Here is a 20,061-nt window from a genome sequence, read left to right as displayed (position 1 = left end):
CAGCTCCAAAGGCATCTGAACTTTCTGGCATCAGGGTGAGAGTTGAATGGGCAGCTTTCTCCCAGACAGAAATGCTGGCAGATGACATTATTCCTTTTCTAAGCCCTTCCCCACAGAGTCTACCGGCAGGGACCATATCTGAGTCTACATCAATCTGTCTAACACTAAATTCACACTGCTCTGCTGATTCCCTGACACCTCACTTCACGAATATGTTTGGAAACCCACCCAAGCTATTTCTGGTAGTTTTTCCAAAGAAACAGCCTATTATGACTCATTCTTCAGACTTTCTGAAAAACCTTTAAACAAGCATCACCTGGCCTCAGCATGTACCCTACATCCTGCTACATGGCCCCAGGCCCAGCATAAGCAGCAGCCAGTCATTATTCACAGTTTGATGCTCCTGGGCACCTCCAAGCCCAGCACAAGTGGCAGCCATCTGCAGATCATTTTGTAGCTCATGCTTGGTGGCCCCAGGCAGAACACAGGCAGTACGTAAATTTGGCCTGCAACTCCTGGGAGGCCCCAGAGCCAGTACATCCTGTAGACAGCTTCAGACAATGCTGATGTACCACCCAAAAACCTGTACAGGTGACATTCTCAAGGGGTAGACTCACTGGACACCAGAGCCCCAATGAAGTAATTCTTGGGTGTGGCTAGTATAAAGCTCATCCTCCAGGGTGGTCACAATCAATCCTTGCAGCTGATCGGCCCAGGGGTAAATTCCTCCCATTGACATGCCAGCAATCAAGGCTCAACTAAAACAGGAGGGTATACACAGCCCATATAGGGGTAAATGGAGAGGCTGTGCACTGGACTCTATAGTATACCTAGTATATTAGGTCATTCTGCTAAGCCAAGGAGATGTAGTAACTCTATCTAATACATAAAATAAAAAAAAATGGAGGCAAAAAATGAGGAGACAAAGAAACCTGTCCAAAATGAAAACAAAACAAAAAACTCCAGAAAAAGAATTAAACAAAATGAAGAAAAGCAATCTACTAGATGCAGAATTCAAAACACTGGTTATATGTATACTCAATGAACTTAAGGGAAGAGCAGATGAACTTAGAGAAAACTTCAACAGCATCAAAAAGGAAATGGAAACTATAAAAAAGAACCAGTCAGAAGTGAAGAATATACTAACTGAAATGAATAACAATTTATATGGAATCAACAGAATAGACAAAACCAAGAATCAAAATAGAAATTTGGAATATAAGGAAGCAAAAAACAAAAACAAAACATCATTCACAACAGAAAAAAGGAAAACGAACCCCCCCCCCCAAATTAGGACAGTGTAAAGAGCCTCTGGGACAACTTCAAACATACCAACATTTGCATCATGGGGGTGACAGAAGGCGAAGAGAGAGAACAAGAAATTGAAAACTTCTTTGCAAAGACCATGACAGAAAACTCCCTTAACCTGGTAAAGGAAATAGACATACAAGTCCAGGAAGCACAGAGTCCCAAACAAAATGAACACAAAGAGGCCCATACCAAGACACATTATAATTATGATGCCAAAGATTAAAATAAAGAGGGAATCTACTGATGGGCACCTAGGTTGCTTCCAACTCTTGGCTATTGTAAATTGTGCTACTATGAACATCAGTAAATGAATGGATCAAAAAATTGTGGTACATATACACCATGGAATTCTATGCAGCAGAGAGAAAGAAGGAGCTACTACCTTTTGCAACAACATGGATGGAACTGGAAAGCATTATGCTGAGTGAAATAGGCCAGGCATTGAAGGACAAATACCATATGATCTCACCTTTGACAGGAAGCTAAAGAATAAAACAAACAAGCAAACAGAATAAAAACAAAGACGCTGAAATAGAGAACAAGTGGGCAGCGACCAGAGGGGAGAGGGAAGGGAACTTAAGGGGAAAAAGGGGGAGGGATTTTGAGGAACAAGTATGAAAGACACAGAGATGAGGACTGGGGGGGGGGGGGGGAGGGGGGATGGGAGGGAGGGGGGAGACCGGGCGGGGGGGTGGGGTGGGATGGGAGAAATAGATTAAAAAAAAAATGTACTTGAAAAGTAACTAAATTTAAAAAAAAATTGAAAAAAAAATAAAATAAAGAGGGAATCTTAAAAAGCAGCAACAAAAAAAGCAGACAGGGAGCTCCCATTAAACTGTCAATAGATTTCTTAACAGTAACTTTACAGGCCAGAGGAAGTGGCAAGAAATATTAAATGTAACCAAAAGCAAGGGCCTATAACCAAGATTACTCTACCCTGCAAAGCTATTAACTAGAATCTAAGGATATACAGAGCTTCCCAGTTCATCACCAAAATGTAATTAGAAACAATAAACAAAAAGAGTCAAGTTGTAGGATACTAAATCAATGTACAAAAACCCATTGCATTCCTATTTACTAACAACTAAATCTCAGGGGAAAAAAGGATAATTGCAACAAAAAAGAATAAAATATTTAGGAATAAACTTTACAAAGGATGTGAAGGACCTATACACTGAAAGTACAAAGCATTATTAAAAGAGACTGAATAAGACAGAAAGAAATGAAAAGATATTCCATGTTCATGGATTGGAAGAATCAACATAGTTAAAAATGGTCATATTACGTGAAGTTAAACCTACATTAAACACAGGTTTAATGCAGTTCCCACCACAAACTCAATGGCATTTTTTAAAGAAGTAGAACAAGAAATCATTAGGCTTACATAGAACTACAAAAGCCCCAAATAGACAAAGAAATCCTAAGAAAAAAGAACAAAGCTAAAGTATCACACTCCCTGGCCCCCAATTATAACACAAAATGACAATAATCAAAACAGCATGGTTTTGGCAGAAAAACAGACACAAAAAACAATGGAATAGAACTGTGAGCCAAAAACAAACAAACAAACAAACAAACAAACCCCACATTTACAAATAATTTTCAACAAAGGAGCCAAAACATACAAAGGAAAAAAGAAAGTCTCTTCAATATACAGTACTGGGAAGATTTGAAAACCACATGCAAGAAAATGAAACTAGACTGCTATTTGTCCCTGTAAAAAAAAAAAAGAACTCAAAATGGATAAAATATATGACCTGAGACAATAATTACATAGAAGAAAAACATAGGTACTAAACTTATGAATCTTGGTCTTAGAGAGGATTTTATGAATTTGACTCCAAAGGCAAGGAAAGCAAAAGCAAAAATAAATGAATGAGATTATATCAAACTAAAAATCTTCTGCACAGCAAAAGAAATCAACAAAACAAGGCAACCAACAAAATGGAAGAAGGTATCTGCCAACAACAGCTCCGATGAAGGGTTAATATTCAAAATATATAAAGAACTTATACAACTCAACAATAAAACAAAAAATCCAATTAAAAATGGGCAGAGGACCTAAATAGATACTTCTCCAAAGAAGACATACAAATGACCAACAGACATATGAAAAGATGCTCAACCTCACTAGCTACCAGGGAAATATGAATCAAAATGACAAGATGCCACCCCACACCTGTTAAAATGGCTATTATCAACAAGGTAAGTAAGTACAGGTGTTGGAGAGGTTATGGAGAAAAAACCGTCATTCACTGCTGGTGGATCTAAGTGGGTACTACCACTATGAAAAAAGAGTATGGAGGTTCCTCAAAAAATTAAGAATAGAGTTACCACATGATCTGGAACCCCTACATTCACTGCAGCACTATTTGAGGTGGCTAAGACAACCTAAGTGTGCTTCAATAGATGATTGGATAATGAAGATGTGATATATATATATACAATGAAATAATACTCAGCCATGAGAAAAGATGAAATATTGCCATTTCTGACAACATGAATGGATCTTCAGAATATCATGCTATAAGTTAGACACATGATTTCACTCATATATGGAATATAAAACTGAAAGCAACCAATGAACAAACAAGACAAATAAATAGAAACTCATAGACACAGACATTATGGTGGTTACCAGAGGGAAGTGGTGTGGGGTGGGTAGTAAAGGGTAAAGGGGGTCAAATATATGGTGACCAAAGAAGATTTGATTTTAGATGGTAAACACACAATGCAGAATATAGATGATGCATCATAAAAATGTACACTCAAAAGCTATATTAACTTTATTAGTCAATGTCACCCCAATAAATTTAATAAAAAAGGGAGTTTAAGATAACAGCTGAGTAGATGGAATCTGAATCCACTTGCTCTTGCTCCCAACTTGAATTTTCGGCTGCTCTTCTGACAATTAACTACAACAATCAATGGCATCTTAGCTGATACAAAGTTTTGAAACCAGGGAGTACAGAAAATGCTTTGTGCCATCTGGTAAGGAGATCTTATAAGTTGATGGGGAAAATTCCCTGTGTGGCTCCTGCAGCAGCAGAAAGACCAGACAGAAATTGCAGCTTAGGAGTTCCCTCCCATCTTGGAGAAGGGGCACTACTCCAGCATAGGGATTCCCAACCCTAATCAGTAGAGACTTGGGAGGATATACAGAGTCTGGGAGATGCAATCTACACACACAGTAACTAGCACATCCACAGCAGTAGCACCAAACTGGGGAATTCCAAATAGGGACTCAATCTCCTAAAACAATCAGGTTGCTGCACCTGGTCTGTCAGAGGCACTGGCAGGTGAGAGATATTTTGCTTTTTGGGAGAGGGTCTATGCAGAGAACCAGCCAGCGACTCAGTACTGCAGTATGGGTACCTCATAGAATCTTTTTTAAAAGGAGCTGAAAATTGGCTGGGCAAAGACCCCGCATGTAGCTGCTCATCTAGCAAAGAGACCAGATTGAAAGTGCAGTTCATTCTCACTGAATCAAGCTGAGCAGAGAGTTCACAGAGAGCTGCACAACAAGGGGATTGCTGAATCCCTCCAAGGTAGCCTAGCAGTCCAGGGGTCTTTCAGAACACAGAGTTCTGAGATTAGTCTCCTACAAAAAAGGCAATGGGCTAGAAGTTAAGATGGGCAAGAATTGAGTGCTAGAAATTCTTTGCAGCTAGCTAGAAATTCTTTACCCCTGCAGAGTAAAATATCTGGGAAGGGAAAGGCATGCCCAGCACCCTTCTGTGGAACTGTCTGGTCCAGCTCAGAAGCCCCTTGCTGGGCGTATATCCATAGGGGAGAGAAAAGACCCCAAAGGGGAACTTTCTGAACTCTCCTCAGCTGTGACAAAATACCCTGGTTTCTAGGACCCTATTCCACTGAAGCCAGATGGGTAGAGAGTGCAGAAATTGGCACAACAAAGGGAACTCAGGGCACTGCCTGGCCTTGGCCATTGAAAAAAGAATTGACTATGTGGGAGAATATATTTGCCAATAATGTATCAGACAAAGGTCTAATCTCCAAAACATATAAAGAACCCATACAACTCAACACCAGGAAGACAAATAATCAAATTCAAAACTAGGCAAAGGACCTGAACAGGCACATTCCTAAGGAGGACATACAGATGGCCCATAGACATATGAAAAAACAATCAACATCACTAGCCATCACAGAGATGCAAAGTAAAACCACAATGAGATACCACTTCACACATGTCAAAAGGCTATCATCATTAAATCAACAAACAACTGGCAATGTTGTAAAGAAAAGGGAACCCTAGTGCACTGTTGGGAATGCAGACTGGAGCAGCCACTATGGAAAACAGTATGGAAGCTCCTCAGAAAATTAAAAACGGAACTACCTTTTACCCAGTGATCCCACTGATGAAAAAATACTCTAAGAATACCGAAACATCATTCAAAAGATTTATGTACCACTATGTACATAGCAGCATTATTTATAATAGCCAAGACCTGAAAACAACCCAAGTGCCCATTAGTAGATGAGTGTATTAAAAAACTGTGGTACATTTACACAATGGAATACTACACAGCAGAAAGAAAAAAGAAATTACTCTTTTGCAACAGCACGGATGGACCTGGAGAGCATTATGCTTAGTGAAATAAGCCAGTTGGTGAAAGACAAATACCACAGGATCTCACTTATAAGAGGAATCTAACAAACAAAATAATCAGCAAAATAGAACCAGAGGCATAGAATCACTGAATAGACTGACAGCGGTAAGAAGGGAGGACAGGGGTGGGGACTGTTTGAAAGAAGGTGAAGGGACTCATCATGGAACATATGAAGGACCCATGAATATGAGCAATGGGTAAGGACTGACTATGGAAGTAGGGGGCAGGCTGAGTGGGAGAGGGAAAAGGGCGAAATAATTGGAACTAGAAAACATAAAATATGTATTTGTGTGTATCCATATGTATTCACAGTAAGTTGATAACTTAAAAAAAACATAAGCAACAAAAAATACAGTAAGATAAACATAATTTTCTTGAAATTGGACCAAGGGAATATGACATGAAAACAAAGAGGGCTAGAGAAAGAACCCTAGGGGGTACCTGGTTCAACTAGCTCCTTAGGTTTATAATCAAAACAATAACCATAAATATTAATTTGACATTACAACACAGAGACTGTACTAACTGCATTACCTTTCCTTTATTTTTCATAATTGTCTTCAGGGCACTCCTAGTTTTCAAATGAGGAAATTTAGGTGTGATGCCACTGCTTCAGCATGCACATGAGGAAGCTGACCACTCATGAAGAAAAGTGACTTGTCAGAAATTACAGGGTTGAGTAAAAAACTCTGATATGCTGATTTCCAGTGCAATTTTTATTTTGTGTGGCTGATATAGGATAGCACATGTGCACACACCCAAACACATTTTCTGATAAAGTTATTTTTTAATAGAATCTTTTCTGAATCAAAGTTTAGGTACCCCAAATATGAAGTGCACAAATGCCAAAGATTATAAATACATTTAAACTCCCTTAAAAATCCCAAATTGTAAAGTTCTTTTTAACTCTCATTGTCATGACAGACAGAAGTACAATAATTAACCATAAAAAAAGATTTAAAAAGTGCTCATTATTTTCCAAAGCATTAAATTTGCATGATTAAATAGGTCTTTGGATTTTAACTTTGCAATGCAACAAATTATTGTTTTATAAATGAAGTCAATTATGTTAAAATTTTAATTAATTAAAACTTGAAAGTATTAAGTAGAAGTCCTGAAAAGATTGCTTTTCTTATTGAACTAAATACATACATTGCTCAGTAAACTATATTCACTGTATATATAACTTCAGAGTAAGTACAGATCAATTATTGCTATTACAGAGCAAAATTATTAGAGAGTGCAGTTTGTTAAAATTTTACCTGTTGAGTGTAACATAAGCTTTAGAGATAATAGTCCCTGGACCTAGCACTTTACAATCTAAGATAACACTAAGAAAGGCTAACGTATGAGCTAAACTTACCATATAATTTTAAAATATAAATTAGTCCAACAGGTAACAGATTATCATTTCAATGTAAATTCAGTCATTATAAATACACTAATTAAAGCATTAATACTAATTAAACTACAATTTAAAAATAATGATCCTCAAATAGGCTAACAGTGCCCAAATACAGGTACCCAAATCTGAAATTCTTTTTTACCTTTACTTAAAATAACATCTCTTCATAATAAAAAGATATATCTATACAAAAAATCTCTACACAATGTATATTTACTATACCCTGACCTTTTAGAGTATAGTTTAAGAAATTTTAAAATACAATTACAGTGTTCAGCATACTCCCTCTTCGACATCCTAATTTCCATTTTAAAAGTTACTATGGGAGCATGTGTGTGTGTGTGTTTTAATATTCTCTGATTTCATGCCTCAGAAGTCTGTTTAACTCAGCAGCCTCTGAGTACCAAACAATTATATTTCCACAATGCAGGATTTTGAATTTAATCTCTTGAGGGCTTTATTTTATTATGATTTATACAAATACCTATCCTGATCCCTTGAAATAATATTTCTCAACTCTGCCTAAGAAGTGTTTCTTTAAATACTTTATAGATTGGATTTAATTTCAGCAAATAATTTGGACATTTTATCTCCCCCAAATAATACAATTTTAAAATGTAGGAAGATCAAAAAGAGAACAAGTACACTGTATTAAAATCAAGAGAATTCAATTCAACAAAACCCTCTCTGTAGAGAAATTTTCAAATTTTATCAAGCCCCACAATCACCTACAGAATCTAAAACACAGACTGCCCAGCCCTAACCAAAGTTGCTCATTCTGAACTTCTGAGAAGATCTCAGTAGGTCTGAAAATGTGCATTCCAACAAGAACTAGATGATCATGATGATGCTGGTATAGGGGCCTCAATTAGAAAACCACTAGAATCCAGGGAACTATACTGTCAAATAAAAATTTTGACTTATTTCAGAAGATCTCTAATTATAAAATAAAATACAAATCAAAATATTTATAAGTAAATGCTCTCTTGTCTCACAGTGCATTAATTAGTTACTAGAAATAAATTCTCTCAGAGAAAAACAGTACCATTTGGAGTTTCTCCAATCACAACTATAACAGCAGAGGTGAGCGACATTCTTCTAAAGGTTAATAGTTTACCTGCTAGAAATCACTAAAATGTCAGCAATATAGTACTTCAAGCAGACAAAGAAAAAGGAGTCCTGAATAACAATAACAACAACAACAACAAAAGATTGGTTCCTTAATATATTTAAAATAAGCTCCATTTGTATCTGAGAGGCATTAGAATAAACATAGTTATGCTTTCATGTCAGACATCAGTAAGGTTAAGTCATGGTTTCACCAAACACTCGGCTCATGTGATGCTGGCTAAACTAACATGACTTCGTATTTGCCTCCTACTTTGAATTTAGAGTTCCAGTTATAATACTTTATAATGCCTTTCTTCATTCTTTGAAACCACTGACATTCAGATCAACAAGTTATAAAAAAAAGAGTAAGTTTTCATGAGGAGTCATAAGCTTCTATGAGCGAAGAAACTGAAATTAAATTTTTTTCCTCACTTGGATTCAATGATTGAATCCTGTCAGATGAATGTGGTGCCTTAACCAAAAACCAAGGGCAAAAAAACCAGCACTGAGATCTTCTGGATCAAGTCACCGGCAGGGGATATTTTGGTAGACTGTGTCAGGCAATATGGAGCAGCAATCCAGAAATAGTTGTTCTGGGTTTTCCCGGGGATGGACACATTTAAACCTTTCCAGAGTTAAACATTCTGGTGGCCAACTATGTCCTGAGAAATATTGGCATGGAAATGTCACAGCTGAACCAAATACTAGAAAACATTTTCCCTCAAAGTTTGTTCCCTGCTCATAAGGTGAGGGCAAAATCACCTTAACCCAGACATTCTCAACCTCAGCCCTACTAACATTTTGGACCAGATACTTCCTGGGAGGCTACCCTGTGCACTGTCAGATGTACAGCAGCATCCCTAGTCTCTACCCCGTAGATGCCAGTAGTACTCACCAGTTATGGCAATCAAAAGTATTCCAGACATTACCAAATGTTCCCTGGAGAGTCAAAACTGCCCTTACAGATAATCACTGTCCTAGTTTAAGATCAAGAACAGCAGTAAATTCAGAATGTCTTCAAATAATCTAGGTTTTAACTAGAACAATTTTCTGGCCACACTTAACCGTAAGTACTCTATAAATGTTAGCTATTATTATCACCATTTTGTATGAATATATGGTTGTGTGCAATAACAGCAATCTGAACAACCAACTTCCTGTAATAGTTTAACTAAAAGTTTAGGAACTTGGAAGGGAGGGACCCTCACCTTCACCTACTAAGTTTCACTGGTGTTGTCTATCCGGACACTAATGGGAAGCCACTGTTTACAACCCAATGGGAAAAAGTATGCCACAATTTGTATATTCACATACAAACAAATGCAAAACCCATGCACACATATGTGTACATACACACAAAGAAAAACAGGGTGAGAACTGACCTACCAACCTCAAAATTTTGTGAGACTCAAATGAGATCTGTACAAATGATCTTTGACAAATATACTATATAAATGTAAATAAAGTCCCCTGGAAAAAGTGTTAAGCTAAAATGTAAAGAAGAAAAAACATAAATGAAGCAAAGAAAATGTAAATAAAAACAGAATCAGCAAATACAACTCTGGCTTATACTCCAGCCTTACCCAAAATGATGCAAGGAACATATAAGGATACTTTATTCTTACAACAGATCATCACACTAAAAATTAGATCAATTAGAAAGCTGAAAACAGAGAAGAATTTACTAATGCCTTCAGACTGGCAGTATTGTTAGAATCAATCATTTAGTATTCTCTTAAAAACTCAAAACCCTCACTACTTTGAAATTAAGTCAGATTCATTCATCAATGGATCTGCCTTTAAAGGTTACCTCACTCAGATAATACAATATTCTTTAAGGATGTATATAAACTGAAGTCTGTAAATTAAATACAGGATAATAAATCCAGGAAGCCACTATACAAAAAGAAGATTCTATATGAAAAGAAGTTTCTATTCAAAAAAGGAATCCTCAATTTTCTAGTCACAGGGGAAGATGAATACCTCACAGCCTTCCCCAAATGCTCTTGTCACTTACTCCACTCCACCAGTGTACAAGGTACACATGCCCGCTGCTAAGTGTATTTTTGCAAGAGTCAGTGGAAAACTGTTATTAATTTTTCTTTTAATGTGTGGTAGGACTAGTGAAACCATCCAGGCCTAGGCCTTTCTTTCCGATAGTATTTCACCCTAATTCAATCATTCCACTTGTTACATAGATCTAATTGTACTGTCTACTTTTCCTGAGTCAATTTTGGTAGTTTGTGTCTTTCTTAGAATTTTTCCCTGTCATCTAAATTACCAATTTTATTGGCATATAATTGTTATTATCCTTTATAATCTTTTTTATTCCTTTAAGAATGGTAGTAATAATGTCCCATCTTTCATTTCTGATCCTAGTAATTTGAATAATCATTTCTCTTGATCAATAAAAGAAACCATTCTAGTTAAAGGCTGTGAATTTTGTTGATATTTTCAAAGAACCAGCTTTTGATTTTACTGATTTTCTCTTATTGTTTTACTATTCATTATTTAATTTCCACCTTAACCTTTATTATTTTTCTTCCTGGTTAGTTTAGTCTGCTCTTCTTTTCCAATATCTTAATGTAGATTAAGTTACTGACATAAGATCTTTCTCCATTTTAAGTACATACATTTACAGCTATAAATTTCCCTCTAAGCACGGTATTAGCTGCAGCCATGTTTTTGCTTGCTATGTCTTCATTTTCATTAATCTCAAGCATTTCCTAACCTCACTTCTGAGTTCTTCTTTGACCCACTGGTTATTTTGGAGTATGCTGCTTAACTTTTACATATTTCTGGGTTTTCCAGGTTTAAACTGATTTCTAATTTCATTCCATTGTGGTTTGAAGTCATACTTTGTATTTAGTCTAGTTTTTTAAATGTATTAAGGTTTGTTACATACAGCCTAGCATATGCTGTTCTTTGGAAAATGTTTCACATTTACTTCAAAAGTGTACATATTCTGCTACGGTTGGGTAGAGTGTTCTATAGATGTCTGTTAAGAAAGGTTAATTCACACTGCTGTTCAAGATATATTTCCTTGTTAATCTTTTGCCTACTTATTCTAATTTTGAAAATGGGGTACTGAAGTCTGCAACTATTATTGTTTAACTATTTATTTTTCCCTTTATTTCTGCCAGTTTTTGCTTCATGTATTTTAGTGCTTTGTTGTTAGATGTACATATGTATAGTTATACTTTCCTGATGAACTGACACTTTTATCAATATAAAAGTTACCTTTTTATCTCCAATACCATTTTTATTGTTTTAAAGTCTATTTTGACTGATATTATAGCCACTCCAGTTTTTTTATGCTTGCTTTTTGCAAAATATATCTTTAACCATTGCATCTAACATGTCTCCTATAGAGATCACATGATTGGATTCTATATATTTTTTTACCCAATCTGACCTTTGACTTTTGATTGTTTAATCCATTTACATTTAATGTCATTATTGATATAGTTATATCTGCCACTTTACACTTTTTCCATATGTCACGTCTTCTTTCTTTTCCCTACTTTTCTACTTTGTTTTCCTTTAAGTGACTATTCTCTAGTGCAGCATTTTAATTTCTTTAGTGATTTTTTCACTATATGTGTGTGTGTGTATTTTTTCTTTTTAGTTATTTTCTTCATGCTCTAGGGCTTCCTAAACATAACTTACCAGAGTCAGCTTTACATTTATGCTAATTACAGTGAAATATAGAAAGGTCATTCTTACTCAACTCTATCCCCCTGCACGTTTATACTATTAGCTACATATATATTACACTTATAAATGTTAGAAACTAATAAAATGTTTAAACTCAACCTACAGATGTAATAATTGTTATAACAAATGAATTATTACTTTGCATAACTTCTGAGAGGAGAGCAAGTATCTACTTATAGATCTTATTATATTAGCCTCATATATATCATTTATGTTTCTCTCATCTTGCTCCTGTGCATTCAAGTTACCATCTTGGGTTTCTTTTGGTTTTGGGGTTTTGTTTTTTTTTTGCTTAACACAGCTTTACTCCCATAAAATTCCTTATGCTATTATTAGCATATATATAATGCATTTCTATGTGTGATAGGCCCAGAATACATTATATAAGTATTTCATATAATTGCTTTATTCAGTTAAAAGGAGAAATATACACTAATACTGTCTTTTATTATTGCATAACTACCTTTACTGGTATTCTTGTGTGTGTGTGTGTGTGTGTGTGTGTGTGTGTGTGTGCGCGCGCGTGTGTAGGGATCATCAGCTCTTATTGTGTAGGGTTCAAATTACTGTGTAGGGGTCATCAACTTTTAGCCTTTAGTATTTTTTTGTAAGACGGGTCTGCTAGCAACAAATCCTGCGTTTTGTTCATCTGGAAGTGTATCTTATCTTCTTTTTTAAAAAATTATTGATTTTAGAGAGGGAGAGAAAAATTGATTTGTTGTTGCATGATTCTTGTATGTGACCTGCTGAAGATTAAACCTGCAACCTTGATGCGCCAACCAACTGAGCTACCCAGCCAAGGCTGATACTCATTTTTGAAAGTCAGCTTCTTGGACACAGGATTCTTGGTTGGCAGTTTTTATTCTTTAAGTACTTGAATGTGTGATCCCACTGCATTCTGGCTTTGTCTATTAATTTTATCGGGGTTCCTTGTTAAATGACAATTTGTTGTTCTCTTGCTCCTTTTAATATTTTCTACTAATCTTCTGACTTTCATCATTTTTACTAAGATGTATCTGGTTAGAGATCTCTTATACCTTATCTTAATTGAAGTTCACTGAGGTTCCAAACTATGCAGACTTATGTTTTTTAATAAGTTTGGTAACTTTTCAGCTATTATTTCTTCAAACTTACTTTTTTTCTATCAGAAACCAGAAAAAAAAACCCACAAATTTTAGAAAGGGAAATTTTTAGATGTATCTTTTTCTTAAAGTATGTTCATAAGAGTAAATGATTAAAACATCACATGACCCTATTCCAACAAAATAGGGGTGGCCAGGGTAGAGAGTAAGCAAAGGTTTTAGGAATCTACTGGGCAGGAAGAGATGATATAGAAATTAAATTTAGATACTGAAAAGATACAATATAAAATAGATTGGCTAAACTCTAACATAACAATGACATAGATATAAATGGGTTAAACTCAGAAGACACATTCTTGGATTAAATGTAAAACCAAGTTTCAATTAAATGGACAAAAAGCAACAAAAAAAGTACCTGAAAAATATGAGCCAAAAGAAAGCCACCATCAATATAAAAAGAATTAAAATTCAAAGAGGGAGGGGATAATAAGAGACCAATAGGGCTATTATATACTGGTAAAAAGATAAAATGACCATGACTATGTACATGACCAAAATGTACATAAAGCAACAGCTGAAAATTCTGGTGCATAATCAACAGACCATAAACTCTAACTGGAGATTTTTAATATGCATTTGAAAAACTAAGAAGCAATAAAAAAGAGCAAAGATGTGAAAGATTTAAAAATACTACCTTGAAAGCCTTATAACATGACACAGATGACATTACAACAAACTGAGAGTATATTCTTTTTGAGCTTTTACAGAACCTTCACAAAAACTGATCACATAATAAGCCGCAAAAGAAACTCTGATACATAATCCCTCAAATCAACAAAATATAGTTTGTCTTCACAAAGTATAGACCAATAAAATTAAAACTGAAATTAATAGATAACCACGGGAATTTTTTAAATGTTTTATCTGGAAATTAGCCTATGGATTAAAGAGGAAAATTTAAGTATAATACTTAGAGCTTGGTAACAACAACAACAAAAACACCCAACACCACCCCACATGTCAAAATATGTGAAAACAGCCAAGACTTACATAGAAATTTACTTAGTCATGTATTTTTCAGGAGAAAACATACACATTTTATTGAATTTTTACATGTACATGGGAGCCTAAGTTCCAAAGCAGTTGCCAGACAGTAAGATTTTACACCTGTTAGACAAAAGCAATCTGTGAAGAATTGACAAGTCTAGGCAAGGGGTGGCAGGTGGTAAATAAAAAACAAAAACCAACAAACTAAAACAAACTACACAAACCTAAGTAAAGATTTGGCCCTGGCTGGTGTGGCTCAGTGGACTGAATGCCAGGATGTGAACCAAAAGGTTACCAGTTCGATTCCCAGTCAGGGAATATGCCTGGGTTGCTGGCCAGGACCCCAGTAGGGGGTGCACAAGAGGCAACCATACATTGATGCTTCTCTCCCTCTCTTCCTCCCTCCCTCCCTCTCTCTAAAAATAAATAAATAAAATCTTTTTTTAAAATTTAAAGATTTGAAAAATTTATCAGAAAACAAGAATTATTAAAAAGAAGTTCTAGGATACTATCAATTAATACCATGTACAAGAAAAAGTTCTTGTTCAACTATGAAACTACCCAAATGTAAGTTCTAATTTTTAAATGCAATTTCCTCAACTTAATTAAGTTGGAATTCAATATAAAAATTATTACACTAACACTAAAAGAAACTATCATTCACATTCATGGGGTCTATAAAAATTAATGCATGGATGTGAATAGGCACATTTTCTTCCATTTAAATAAGATGCATGCACCAATTATTTTTATAACTTCAAAACTGCAGTTAAGTTTGAAATAAAACCTAAAATCTCCTACATCACATTATAATTTAAGTAGAATATGTTCATTATCTTGATTGTAGTAATGATTTCACAGGTACATACATATGTCGAAATTTACCAAATTGGATACTTTATACATGTTCAGTTTATTGCATAACAATTATTTTTTGATAAAGCTAAACATACTGAAGACAGAATAAAAAGACATGCAATAGTTTCTCAGGAACTGTAAATCATATATCTGATAAAGGGTTTACACAGAATATTTAAAGAACTCATAAAATTCAATAATAAGAAAACAACCCAATAAAGAAATAGGCAGAAAATGTGAACATATACTTCCCCAAAGAAGATATATAGATAGCAAATGAACACAAAAGATGCTTAACATCATTAGTCAGGGAAATACAGCAAGACACTATACGACTTTTAGCATGGCTAAAACTAAAAAATAAACTAACAATACCATCCCCTAGCAACAACAAGGATCAACTTAAATTCTCCATGTTTACCCAAATGTAGTAAAAATGTAAGAATATGGCCTGGCTGGTGTAGCTCAGTGGGCTGAGCATGGGCCTGCAAACCAAAGGATTGTGGTTCGATTCCCAGTCAGGGCACATGCCTGGGTTGTGGGGCAGTTCCCAGCAGGGGATGAACGAGAGGCAACCATACACTGATATTTCTCTCCCTCTCTCCTTCCCTTCCCCTCTGAAGATAAATAAATAAAATATTTTTTAAAATGTAAGAATAATGTTCCCTATTATTTTCAACAAATTGTTTTGTTTAAAAATAAACACTGCAAACCTTACATCCTCAATATGCATAGAAAAAAAGGTCAAATCACATGCAGCAGGATTCATTTACACAACTAAAACCCAGTGTACATACCCTCATTTCCCCCTTTCCTCATACCTAAAACTACCATCTCTTGTACCCACCCCCCTTTTTTCAATCTAAATCCAATCTTTGGATGCCAAGCTGAAGGCCTCTTCCACAAACTCCTCTCCAGCCTCAAACCACAGTGATTTCCTTCTTTTCTGACTTCCTAATGATCCTTTCCAATGTTCATTCATTGATTGCTTTTGCCACACATTAACTCCTCTGCATGTACTAATTCACACTACATTATGATGATTATGATGACTGGGCTACAAAGATACATTAAACTAAGTCCCTACTTCCTTGGCTTGCACTGCAATAAGGGAGACAGGCATGAAAAGTCATTGTAACAGAGTCTTTAATAGAGTATGTATAAATGGGAGAAAAGTGGAATCATAAGGATCACATCAAGCTGTTTAAGAGATTTTAAAAAAAGCTTTTCAGAGAAGGTGACATTTGTGTCAAAATTGAGAAGGTGACATTTGTGTCAAAATTTCAATGATAGGCAACAGTGTATCAGGCAAAAAAGAAGGAACAGGAATTCCAGGCAGAGAAAACAGCACATGCAAAGGCAGACAATCAAGAAAAACTTGGCATGTTTAAAGATCTATAAACAGATAAGCATGGCTGGAGTTCAGAGTACATTAACTAAGTCTACCAACATTTACTGACTACCCATTCATCAAGCCTTAGAATTGAGTGGGGAGGCGGGGAGGGAAGTGTGGTATCTGCCCTCAAAGAATGTATAAGGATATGGCACCCAGGTGATTGACACAATTAATTCAAACAAAACCAGCAGCACTGAGCACTTTTTATGAACCAGATACCCAAGATAGGTACCCAACATAAAGAAACATAAAAGCACAGCCCTTGCTCTGAAGGGACTAATATTGTAGCAGGAGAGACACAGTCAGCTTATGATGGGTAGATGTTAAGGTTTAATTTTTATAACAAAAGATTTGGGGAAAACCCCCTAAGACATTAACAGTGCTCATTATTTCCCTTTCTTTGTACAATAAGTATGTGTTACTGTATTTTGATAATCCAGGAAAATAAATTTCAAAATTGAAAAAGTATACTTGACATGTGAAGGGTTTTCAGGTGTCAAGTATCTATGTAGTACCTGCTACAGTAATTGGAAACTTTTAGATTTGAAACTTGAGATATCCAAAATATGGCTACTTATCAGCATCTCAAAAGCTATGAACCTTATTGGTACAAACCACCCTTCTATCATTTTTTTCACATGGATTATTTGATTGGCCCTCTAACATGTCTCCTTGTTTCTGCCCCTGATCCAACCCCCTCCCACACACACATACGTACTTTCACCTATTTATAACAAACACCCAGAGAATCCATATAAAGGCAATATACTGCTCAAAATCCTCCAGTGGCTTCACTAAAAGGCAAAGACCTTACAAAGGCCCTACCAAAATCTAGTAGCAGCACTCTTATCTCACTGATGCTAATCTTTAACTTTTCTTCTCTTTACTCACTAACTCTAGCCACTGTGGCCTGCCTACTGTCTCTTGAACATATTAAGCATGCTCCATTGCTCTTTGTTCACTTTCACCCAGATATCTACCTGGTTTGCTTTCACCTCCTTTGAGTCTTTATTCAAATGTCACCATCTTAGGAAGACTTTTCCTGTCTACTCTAAAAATACAACACTCTTCCATCTGAAATCAACTCCTCTATTTGCTTTATTTTTCTACCTGTACTCTGTATTACTTATTTTTTCTTCTGTCTCCTTTCCCTAGCTCCAAAGAAGAAAATATTTTCTCTGTCTTCATCACTCATGTATGTCCAGTGCAGTGTATCTGGGAAATGAAAAATGATCAATCATTATTCACTGAATGAATGAATAAAGAGCAGAATTCTGCATTGTGGTTAAAAGTTTGGTTTCTGGAAGCAGAAGACCTGGATCAAATTCCAGCTCCCCCACTTTGTAGTTTCTACAAGTTACTTAACCTCTCTCAACATCAGTTTCCTCATTTGTAAAACGATGATGATGGTACCCATCTTAAAAGATGGTTTTAAGGATTAGAATAACAGAGGTCGAGGACAGTGCCTAGCAAATAATAAGTGTTCAAAAAATGTTAGCTGTTACTATGAACATTCCTGACTGCCAAATGCCTGCACTGAGTTATTACATCATTCCCAGAACCCTTTTTTTCCAGAAATAGTTGTTACCTTGCAAAATCCTTGGATCTTCACATTCTGGTTTGAAACAAAATCAATATTACTCTGGATCAACTCTTACCTTACACAAGATTCTATTTTATTGTAGCTTGTAAAGAGAGATGGGGAGACAGTAGCATCTATTTTACCTAAAAAATATTGTAAGTACTATATAAAATTGCACAAAATGCCACATTTATCACAATGTTAATATAAATATATATTCTACAACTAAAACTGACTCCTGGTGCTTGTTTCATAAAACCACACAAGAAAAATTAAGCTTACGGCCAGATCAACATAATGCTATACTATCAACTCTGTATTTTAGAATTTTTCAGTTCTTTCAGAGTTTTCCAAATTAGATTTTCCATTGCTGTGAGGCCCACTATACCCACCGGACTTTATAAACACCTCCCTAATGACAGAGGATCTGATTCAGGCCAACTATAATGTATCAAAACTTGAATTAGGGAGGCTTTAAAAAATAAATAAATGTTTAGAAAAGTCCTTGATCTCAAGATTTTCATAATAAAATAAGAGCAATGAATTATAACTCACAAATCTAAACTAGAATTCTGACACCATTTACTAGTAATGGTACTCAGGCTTTTTTCCTCATCTATAAGATAGGATTTTACCTATCTTGTAGAGTTGTTGTAAAAATCCAATAAAATGAACATTTGTAGAAATTAACAATGCTACAAAATATATGCAGCACACAATTTTTACTGTGAAAAGATATTAAAGAATTTTTAAAAACTAAAAAGCCACAATCCCATAGCTACCCAACAATTTTCATATTTTGCTTATTTCTTTCAAGTCCTGTTTTTATATACTTTAAAAAAATTATAACCATGTGCCCTCGTAAGAAGAAAATACAGCATGATTTTTCTGTGGCCCCGGTTGAAATATTAGCACCTGAACTTACTATGGGACTTGGGGCAAGGCTCTTAACCCTTTGTCCTGTTTTGTGTAACATCCGGATAGTAATAACAGTACAGTGAGGTGTGAAGAACAAATGAGTTATTGTAAACCATTTAGTACAGTGCCTGGCACATAGCAAATTCAATAAACAGCTAAAAAACAAAAATCAAAATATAAAGTTAGTATTCTGGTTTTTTTTAATTTAAGATGATATGTCATAAACTGAAAGTACACTATTATCCCAGGATTCTTTTCAAAGGACTCTTGGATACTTTATATTGACAATCTTTAAAATAAATCTTCCTACCATTCATTAGTCCAGATATTTTATAATGTATAATAGAATCCACCTATTGCTTCATACTTCCAGTAGAGGTCTCCATCTAAATAATAATGTAGCAGACTGAAAACTTTAAATTAGTATTTCTGGTTATTAAAACATACACAAGTTAGCAGCCACCTTTATCATAATACAAGTTTATGTTTTTCCAGATAAAACATTTAAAATAAGGAATATATAAAGTAAAAAGGGTTTTTTCCTAATAATTTTTATATCAACATGTTTTGCTATGACTTCTCTGACAATACTCACCTGTCTTATAAACATAATCCTTTGGACAGGAAGGGGAAAGAGAAAAGACTGTTGGATACAAATGATAAATGAAGGGCATATTTATCACTGTTACTGGCCAACAATTTAATACCTATTCCTCACAGATGAATTATCTAAGTCAGTAGGATTATCTTAACGTAAAAGTAAAGGTCACATTTTATAGTAGCAAAGAAATCTGACAATCCTCTCTCTCTCTCTCTCTATATATATATATATATCCTTTTTAAATCAGAATTTAGTGGCTAGAGTAATAAAGGCAGCTCCAAACTGGATTCTAGCCCCTATGCCCTATCATTTAGTAATAGTGATCTTAGGCAAGTCAATTATCCTTATGCAGGCCTACCAGAAAAATATACTTTTATTTAGACTACCAAAAAGCATGAGGCTG

The 20,061-nt window shown here is 35.2% G+C and overlaps 1 protein-coding gene across 1 annotated transcript in view; it reads right to left on the bottom strand.

The window, feature by feature from the left end:
• Nucleotides 1-20,061, bottom strand: part of ARID2 (AT-rich interaction domain 2) — a 155,855-nt gene that overhangs the window by 120,877 nt on the left and 14,917 nt on the right. The gene's annotated exons all lie outside the window — the stretch shown is intronic.

The sequence above is a fragment of the Artibeus jamaicensis genome, unplaced genomic scaffold (assembly GCF_021234435.1).
Source record: "Artibeus jamaicensis isolate MK-2021 breed Jamaican fruit bat unplaced genomic scaffold, CSHL_Jam_final contig_233, whole genome shotgun sequence".
NCBI lineage: Eukaryota > Metazoa > Chordata > Mammalia > Chiroptera > Phyllostomidae > Artibeus > Artibeus jamaicensis.
Note: the sequence above shows the minus strand (reverse complement) of the source record. Positions and strands in the feature narration are given on the sequence as shown.